At 40.7% G+C, this 10,245-nt stretch overlaps 1 long non-coding RNA gene across 1 annotated transcript in view; it reads right to left on the bottom strand.

Annotated features, from left to right (window-relative positions):
* LOC120731884 overlaps nt 1-6,665 on the bottom strand; it is a 7,210-nt gene extending 545 nt beyond the window's left edge. Inside the window, exon 1 of the long non-coding RNA XR_005695436.1 lies at nt 6,656-6,665. This is a non-coding gene — a long non-coding RNA (uncharacterized LOC120731884). The remainder of the gene's footprint in view (nt 1-6,655) is intronic.
* Nucleotides 6,666-10,245: the final 3,580 nt, after the last annotated feature.

Here is a 10,245-nt window from a genome sequence, read left to right as displayed (position 1 = left end):
CCAAATTGTTATGTTTATCCATGTTTGTTTTTTCCAACATTTATGTGATCAGATGTGATTTTTCCACTCAGGTTTTTTTTTTTTTTTTTTTTTTTTTCCATCTTACGTCATGAAAGGCTGCTGCTGACTTGCTTTGTTTGCTGTAATGGGGGACTGCATGCTGTGAAGTTACTACATCTTTTGTGTGTCTCGTGATCCTGCATTCCTCAGTAAATTAAAAGAGTTGAGAACTGTTGTAATTGATAGGGAGGTTCACTCTTTTAGGTTCACCGGGCAGGTAGGGTGGGAGGGGGAGGGACATCTGCAAATGCAGTTTTGAAATTGTTTTCGAAATCTGTGATTGATAGATTTTTAATGAACACGTTTTTTCCACTTGTACAATTCTTGACCAATATTGATGGACATGCTGTATGCTTAATTGCCAATGGCGAAAATTCTGTTCTTTTTGTTTCTTTTTTATTTCTATATTGTTTGTACCAGGGGAGGCAAAAAAATCAGAAAAATAACTTTGTCATCTCACTCTCAAATAAAAAACAAAACGAAAAATCGGCCACAGACTAAAGAAATCTTGACATAACAATGTAAAATAATTGATGGGGCAGAAAACACAAGCATCTACAAACTTTCATTTATTTTTCATATTTTGTTTAACAGAATCAAATACTTGTTATGAAGCACTGCCATATCTTGCCGACCATCCACACAAGTGACTCACACCTAACAGAAAATTTGAGGGTTTGTCAAGAACATATATTCCCTGACTGGTTGGCGAGTGGTTGCTGTTGTTGTTTAGCTAAAATGTTGCTGCACCAAAACTGCTTGATTGCTTTGGTTGCGGGCAGATTTCCACAGTCACCCACAGTTTGCATGCAAGACATCAAATGGCCTGCAAACACTTGCTAACTAATCACAGAGCTGTAGCGAAACGTGAAAAAACGGCAATGCAAACCGAAAAGTAAAAGTTGTGCATTGCCACTGAAATCAAACAGGTTTCTGTCTCCATTTGCAGTTTCTGTCACGCTCTTCAGTTTAACTAGTAGTTAGTGAGTACATGCAGACAAGTTATAAATAAATGAATAAATATGCTATTCAGCTATTGCACTTGAACCTTTGAAGACAACTAATTAAAAAAATCTCACCAGCAGAAAACAGTTCCTTGATCAGTTGTGTATATGACTCTAATATTTTCATGTTGATGTATTTACGTCCTAGACCCGCTACTTTTACAATAGAGCCTTATTGTTTTGCCTGGAATAAGTCTTGGTTCATCAGTAGAGAACTCCATCACTGTGTGCTCTGTTTCACCTCCCGTCCCTCACCCAACCATCTCATCCACACCCCTTCCCCAAAAAAATAAGTTCTCCAGTGGATTCGGGGGTTAGCCACACCTCACTGCATTCATCCTTTTCAGTGAGCTGTCACTGATTGAAGCTCATTTGCATATAAATGGACAACTAATTCTTCCCTCCTTAATAGTTCTTGGTTGAAAGATTTTGACACAAAAGAAAACAGCTTTTGCAAAGTTTTCAGGCACGTATTCATGTTTGACCTCAAATTAAAGTCCCACCCCCACCGCACCCCAAAGAAATAAACTAAAGAAGTGCACTAGGGAGATGTTTATTTTGTGTCTATGGTTGTATCTGCTAAAGTGGTTCATAAGACTCCATTAGCAAGGTCATGGTAGGCTGCCATGCTTGCTCTATTTTTTGGGTTGTTCCAGTTGTTTGGGGACAAGTGGCTTGCTCTCCTGCTCACCCTCTTCCTCAGCTCTTCTCTTTCCTCCCCTGCTCTCTGACTCACATCCTCTGTGCATTCCTTCTCTTCTTTCGTCCTCTTGTTCCTCACCCAACAAGTGACCATCACTGCGTTTCTTTCTTTGTGTCACCAAAACCATTTCGATTCTCGGAAACAAAGTTGCAAGTCCTTTTTCTGGTAGCAGTAGCTAGTATTTTACCACGCAGTGACTTAATTTAAGACACAGTAGTATTTTTAGTTCAATGGCTTCTGTGAAGCATGGCAGAAGAGTGAAAACATCCGCTCCTCTGAGCTGGAAAGTAGCCAGCTTGTAAAGCCTGCGTAACATTGTGGTGTTCAGATGACCCGAGTGAGGTTTTGCACTAATAGTAGCTAAACATTTAGGAAACTTCTCCTGAAGAGGAACAATTTGTTTCCTCTTACTTCCCAAATTCTGGGTACATATTTGTGACCTGACCTTGCACTTTGCACACATTTCCACTTCACAGACACTCAGAAACCTATGAATCGTGGGTGCAACCTGATGTTCCCCAGAGGTTAACGTGTTATTACAGTCAGAGCAAAGGAGGAGAGAATCGGACAACCAGAAGTATTGCTCACTCTGCCATATGTTATTGGTGCTGGGCTTTTCTCTTTCTGTTTCTTCCCAGTGCTTACAAAGAGAAATCAAGTGTGAGAGCGAGGTAAAGAAGAGGGGTTTGGTCCTTGTTGTCCCATAGTTAATATTTGGAAGCCGCTATGTACAAGCAAGCCTGTGGTGACCTGAGTTCATATTCACTCAAATACGACTCTTTGAGGCTTCTTTCATGTTGTCTTTCATTTATATAAACTGATTAATACTCAGTGTCATTTTGACAACATTTTAAACCACTAATTGACTGTCTCAGAGGAGGCGGAGGAAGCAGGGGGGATCCTTCTGACGGACAGTGTGTGGCAAGTGATATGATACCTGACTTCTTTGTGTTTCTGGTTGTCTCTCCTTTTTCCTTGGTCTGTTTCTCTCTGTCTCCCCATCTGCTTGATGAATCCTCTAGATTGGCTTGTCAGCGTCGGCGCCCTCCTCCTCTCTCCCTCAGTCTGTTCCTCTTTCCTGGTTTTCAATCTCTCATCGGCTGTGTTGTGTCTTTTGTCACAATACCCCAACACTTATTGGGGCTTACCTGCCCACAGTTGCCGGAAGATTTCGTTTTTCTTTGGCGGAAGATTGCTTTCCCCTTCAAAACGATGATTAACGATCCACCTTTTTGAGTAGGCAGAGCTGGTGAGCGTGCCCCAGTTTGGAAGAATATTAATTGCTGGAACAAGGCTTAAATCGTAAACACTCATAACCTGCTCTCATCAACGAGGCACTTACCTCTCCCTATCTGATTTTTCTTCCTCCTCCTCTGTTTGGTCTTTTTTTTTTTAATTAGTGTTTTTAGTGGATTTGATTTGTGAGTGCAACGACGTCTATTCTCTACTTTTTGGGAGGCAGATTCATTTTGATTTTTAAGACCTGTCTATGTCTAGTGGTTTCGCTTCAGTCGGCTACTGTTTAAACATCACTGTGTCATTGCTCTAGGTGTGCCACTGTGTTTTCTTCACGCTGGTGAATCTTTGTGCCTTTCTTTAGCTTTTATGAGCTGAGCGTTGCTGAGTTATAACTCTCCATTTGCCCAGCCAGACTCCAAGGTAAACACAGCTATAAGCCTCAGCAGCCTTGGCTCTGCGTAATGTTAGCTTTGGGGCCGGCTCCCGCACAGTGCTCAAGTTAACGCTAACTCTTCTGACTGCATCCGGGACTTAGCATGAGCGCTAACATCAACACCATAAGCCCTCACCACCTAATTAAAACAAATTCAATTTCCAGCACGACCCACATTTTCATCTGCCGTTCCTCCGGCTCGCCAGGGCCCGCAGTGATGACATGCTGTGATGGCGTTCGCTGCAGGGACCCGTTAAGTGTTTGTCTTGGCTCACCTAGGCTAGAATTTCTTAGGCTGTGAAGATTTGTAATGGGATTTTATTCACTTACCTCCCTCGAAATTCTGCTTTTCCGAAATGACACTGATATTCTTTGCTGTGTTGAACCACAGCATAATGGGAACTCATGTATGGCCCATGTGACACCTCAGTTTATGTGTAAACATTACTTTCCTCAGCAGTTTTGCTGATCGTGGCCTTTTCAGTGAATTTTACTAGAGCTTCTGAACACGCAAGCAGACAGAGTTGGTAAATTGCAAGTGAGAACAATTGTAGGACAAGTACTACAAGTTTGTCTATATGTGCAACTGCTCATGACTGGATATTTGCTTTTGCACTATTCTGGGTAAACTTCAGAGAGCGTAGCTGTGAAAATCCCAGCAGGTCAGAAATATTCAATCTAGTTTATCTGGCTGCAATCAATTATAGCAAGGTCACAAAGATTGAAAGTCACAGAGATCACATTTTCCCTCATTCTGATGGTTGATGTAAACCTCTACAACTTCTGATCTGTGCTTTTGAGTTTCTCTGTTGCTACAGATTTGCCTGATTGCTGTATTAATGCACAGTTAAGCAGGTGTATGTTAGTCTTTGGTCCAGACTTATCTCACCAACCACAAAATCGATTCCCATCCCATAGTGCCCAAAGTATATTGATACTGTAGTATAATAGAAAGACTGTAAGATCACTGTTTGACTTGGGGTTTTGTTGGTCTGGACGTGGACGCCAAAGTTTGTGAACGCGCTATCTTGAGAACAAAGTGACGCAGGACTGTCAAATTGATACCATAGGTGTATCTGCTAAAAAAATCTTCAACGACATTGACTCTCAGTGACCTGAAACCTCAAGGTCAACCTCAGGTTTTCTGAAAATATTGTGAAAGTGATAAGAAAGTCACCTGTGTGAAGGAAGTCACCTAGGATTTTAAAATTTATACCATAGGTGTATCTACTTCCACTGCCAGTGTTTTGTAAACTTGGTAAGTTAACACTGTACAATGGCGAGAATCATTGGGGGGGGGGAGGAGGAATCAGAAAATACTTTTTATTTCTTTTTTTTTTTTTTTTCCCCCTAAAAAACTTTATTGAACATATGTACAGAAAATGGCAGATATTTGCCAATCAAAAGTACACAGCAAACAATAAAACTGGTTGGGCAAATATAACGATCTGGGAGTTTAAACATAAAAAATCCAAATTCATCTTGTATAAATCAATAAAGTGCAAATGTGCAGAGAAAAACAATCATAGTAAATCAAAGTTATTTAAGTTAATTACGTTTTTTCCTACGGTAGATCCCACTGATGCTGATGTTCCAAGCCACTATTACAGAACATGCAACCATTTACATCAACTTTAAATCTTAGTGTAATAGAATCATTATCATACATTTCTTTTAAAATTTTAAGATGCACTTTTCTTTCTGTCTTGCTGCTAACCTTTTATTTATATTTTTTCCAATTCTGGTTCTGAATTTTCAGGAATATGGTGCCTTTTAGCCTGATTTAAGGAAAAAAAACATCTTTCAGTGGCGTAATTCTAATAAATTTGTTGGCGATGTTTCTGCCACAGAATTAAATGTTTTCACAACTTTAGTGAGAACAACCACAAAAGCAGCTTTGAATACTTTGAAGATGGATTTTTGTCAGCAAACTAGTATCGCAGCTGCTCATGATGCCGCGCATAACTGATGACGTGATGTGTTGAGACAGAATCTTTGAAGAAGCTACTGTAAGTTCGGTTCGACATGAACTCTAACCTGACTTTTTTTTTCTCTCTTTTTCATTTTCCTGGTTTTCTTGTTGATCCTTGAAAATGACCATGACTCCTCTTCAATCACGCGATCAGGTAAGAGAAATTGTTTTTGACTTGCACATGTGGCACACCTGCACATGTAAGCTGGGTGAAAATAAACTGTGACGAATGCAGTTTTTCAGCAGAACACGCTTCCTTTAATCCACATGTTGTGACAGGAAGAACAATGTAGAAATTACTTCACTCTATGAATTGTATCCAGAAGAATGAAAGGAAGTCGTGAACATGAGCAGATTTTTCCGTACTTCTTTATCTTTCAGTGGGGGGATTATGATAATATTTAGACTGTATCTGCCTGTATCCAGTGACAAGGCCTGCAACCATGCTCACTTTGTCACCGTTACTGATATTATTACAGTTTTTATCCCATTCTTCTGATCTTCATGAAATCCAGGGTCTCTGTGAGAATTGAGCTTTCAAGGTTGGCCACAGAACCGCGGAAAAATCCAACATTGGGCAGCAGCATGATAAAGCTGTCAATGGGGAGTTGTCTAAAGGGGAGGAGGCGAATTATACAGCAGTTTTCACTGATTGATCTCATGAATATAGCATTTGCCTACACATTTATAGCACCTTGAATGCATCTCTCAATTTCAGTGCAGTTTGAGAGATCCCAGGAAGCCAGTTTTCGGCATCTGGGACAGCTAAAAAAAATCTGTCAAGAATTTAAATTGAAGACACTTTAATGATTATTATTGCACATTCATGAATAAATTAAACTCTATCTTTTTTTGAATTAAAAGTCATTAAGGGTCATTTGTTGTATAACAAAGTAAACTGGGAGAAATATCGTTCTTAGTATATTTACGGGGATCTTACTGAATGGCAGGTGACCAGGTGGCAGCCTGATGCTTGTTCTCACTTTGAATCTCACTGGTTTCAGAGTTAAAAAGCGAGTTCTTATTCAGATTCAATTATTAGTCAACTTTTGCTGTGTGTCAGGTAAAGCCTGAGCAGCAGTTAACAGTGTGACAGACACACAGCCTGTAATATAGTTGTTCTTGTCCAATCGGTGACTTCAGCGACACGAGAACCTCGGGAGCTTCGGCATGTAAAGTTTGTGGGGCGTTCCCGGTCAACCTATCGCATCCTCCCCTGAGTAACGGGGGCACATCTGTGACACACTCCCTTTCCTGGCATCCTTCCAGGCTTTCTCCTCCCTGGCTTTTTGCCTTCCTCTTCCTCTGTTTTTGCTTGTCCTTCACTTTTTTTTTTTTTTTTCTTTTTTTTTTTTTTTTTGCATTTTTTTTTTTCTCCTCTCCCTCCAATTTTACTTTTACTGCCTTCCAACAGCAACTCCATCCTGTTTGGCACTAGAGATATTGTTCTCTTTAAATATTTCACTTGCTCTGCCTTGCTGCTAACTTTTGATTTACCAAGTGCTCTCCCAGCCTGAACCAGTTTGACTGTCTTCAGAGATTAACAGTATGTAACTGTTCACAGCTTCATGTGCAAGATGGAAGTCGTCACTTTAAAACTTTAAATTCTTGGTTTTTGTTGTGCTCATCTCTTTCTTACTGCCCTCGCCTGTACCTTTCTTCCCCATCACCCCTCCATCAGTCTCCATCTACCTCCAACTGGGCTTCTCATGAGAATCCCCAGAGTTTCACTGGTTCACGGACCCTAATTTTGAAAAGGCTGCTAGCACAGCTCCTCATCCATAGAGAGCCAAAGAGGAAAATTAAAATTTAAGCTGTTGCTAATGAAACATGCAGCTGAGACCTTAAATTTTGGTCCCCTGCTTTGCTTGTCATTCACCAAATATCTGGAAATGCTCCGTGGATGGACTTGAGGTAGAAAATGTCTACTTAGGCACCACTTAACATTACTGAATGACCAATTCTGTCGCATATGAACTGATTCAAACCTGGAGGCTTTAGATGATATCATACTGACACCTGGCCTGCAATATCTCACACTGATGCAAAAATGTAACCTAGTATCTGTGCGTAGGAGCGATGTTTAGCATCGATCCAGTGTTTATCCTGCCGAGTGGTCGCAGTGAAAGATGAGCTGTTAATGTTTAGTTGCACGCGTTAGGATGCTTTTGCACGGCTCAAACACGTGATGGTGCACGATGTAAAGAGTTGATGGTGATGACTGGCTCTCAGGCCGCTGATTCCCTGTCTGCCAATAACGTAGACCTGCCGTGCTCCACTCTGTTTCATCCTCAAGTTTGACTAATGTTCTCCCACGGCTGAGTGGCTCACTGCTTTGCAGGACTCTTGACTTTGCTCTTATCAGGCTGCATTAAGACCGAGTGTCCTTCATCTGAAAGTATTTTAGCTCCAGCATTTTTGTTGCAGAAATTCAAAGGGCACCGTTTCATAATAGATTGCCTTTTGTTTAAAAAGTAATCCATTAATGACAACATAAACATCATCCATCATCCATGCGACTCTGCTCGCTCATCTGCTCTGGGCCTCTTTGTTACGTTTCTACCAAAAATGAACACAAAATGATTTTAGTTAAATCATCTCAAGGAATATGATAGTTATTAAGCAGTTTGCACTGATAATAACTGAATATGGGTTAAATGTATTATAATAAGCAGAACCATAACCACTTATGTTAAACCACTGGCCAGCAACACAAGGAAAAGTCAGCTTAATGGATTAAATAGGCTGTCCTTAAGTTTATTTTAGGAGGAAATTCAACTTCAAGTGAGGTAGCTGTAAAGGTCTTTATATACATGAAGATTTATTCCTTATACTACAGCAAACTGAGACACAGCAATCACACAACGATTCTAATCATACATAAAGTATATGCAGCGGATGATTGAGGCCTGTGCAACTAGAACTTAAAAGGAACCCCGGCTTTTAAGACATGTTTGCTCTAAAATATGTACTGTGCTTTCGATAATATATATGTGGTATTAAAATACTCCAAATGTTTTCCTTTTAAGCACATTTTATATAAAACCGGTTTACCAGTAGGCCGCCATTGTTATTTACTTCTCAATGCACTCTGGGTAGTGACGTCATACGGTTGCACCGCATCGAGTTCACAGTTGGCAGCGCACTGGAAATGGCTTCTCTTCAACCTTTCCAGTTTGAACCAGAGCAAACCGAGAGAGAGGATGAAAATAGTCAACCAGCACTTAGTTTAGATGAAGATGAAAACGATCCGTCACACGAGGACGAGAGAGTGAGGGGAAAACTACTGGTGTCTGTGCGGCTACTGCTTGTCAATGGCAACGGCGACTGAGAGCGTTTGTTTTAAAGAGCTCAATTTTATGGCAGCAACTATCCATGGTATCGCATAACCACATGAAAAAAAACATTAATAGAATTCTAATTTTTATTATACAGTGAAATTACGATATCATTGTTTTTACAGATTCTCCATGCAACACAGTGCACCAGAACTTTGAAGCCGTATGTCTTAATCCAGATGTTCTTTGGGCAGCCCTTGTTAGCCTCCATGACCGGTATAGTGCTGGTCTACCAGGTTGTAACCGGATCACTAATAGGCAAATTAATTAATATCGTTGCTACACTATAAAAAAACAAAACAGGTTAGCTGAACAAAAGCGCCCATACTGCTGACAACCAATACATGTCATCATCCCAGAATGCATTGTGTGCGAAAAAACATGGCCGCTCCGACTGCTCCAAAATAGTTTTAAACAACAAAGATTTAATGAATAACAAAAAAATTGTAGATATTCTCAAGTATGTTTTTATATAGTGGAGATAATTTGTAACATATTTAGAGTAACTTGTCATGATAGTCGGGGTTCCTTTTAAAGAAACTTTCAGAGTAAATACTTTCAAGGAGTTTCTTTTCTCTCTCGTCTTTGTTGATCACAAAGATTCATCACATGGTCACGTCTTGGCTCTAAAATTGATGATCATGCCAGAGCATGGTGTTTGCCTGGGTTTGGGAGATTTAAGGTGGTATCTGGACAGCGTCCATGCTGACAGGTTTAAGATTAGGTGAGAGGATGATTTAAGGGTTATTCTTAGGCAGTATGGTGTAGGATTTGTTTTCTTTTTACTTTTTTTAAGTTGTGCACATGCTGGGGAAAAGAAGATGCTAGTTGTTTTAAGTCAAGGCATAATATGATGGCATGACTGAAGCTGTGCCCCAGCTGCAGAGATGAAATCTGCTTGTGATAAGTGGTACCATGATGCCCCACCTTCAGGCTCTTTTCAGTTGGATAAGGCATACCGTCTCAGTTTGGTGGTCTCCTTCCACAGGGTAATTTATATCTCAGAGGGTGAGAAAGTGTTGGCCTTGAATGCATGTCTTTGTGTTTACTTTATGGCCTCTTCCAGTAATTTCCTTCAAAGAAAAACGTGGTGGTGGTAGAAATGCAGCAGTTTTTAAATTATGGTTATGAAATGGTCTGTCCATGATAAGCACACTTTAAAGGAAAATCTGAGCTTTCACATTTGACAGCCAGTCGAGCAGTTCAGCTTTTCCTGTTGACAGGAAGCAGTGGAGAAGAAGCTGCGACACGGGCAGAGCACAGTGTTGGGCGGCGGCGGTGTTGGGGTGGATGTGTCCTGTTCGTCAGTGCTTCGTCACCGTGGTTTGGAATTGGACCTTTGCAGTGGATTAAGGCGGTGAACTGGTGTCCTCAAACCTGGGCTCTCTCCAGCCTGAGCCTCTGGTGTAATACTGTGGTGCTAAGTGCTACACATGTCTCTGTGCGTGCATGTGTGCAGTCGGATTCTGCACATTCTCCTCCTGCTCTGTGTGTGT

Source organism: Simochromis diagramma, unplaced genomic scaffold (assembly GCF_900408965.1).
Source record: "Simochromis diagramma unplaced genomic scaffold, fSimDia1.1 OVJJ01000483.1, whole genome shotgun sequence".
NCBI lineage: Eukaryota > Metazoa > Chordata > Actinopteri > Cichliformes > Cichlidae > Simochromis > Simochromis diagramma.
Note: the sequence above shows the minus strand (reverse complement) of the source record. Positions and strands in the feature narration are given on the sequence as shown.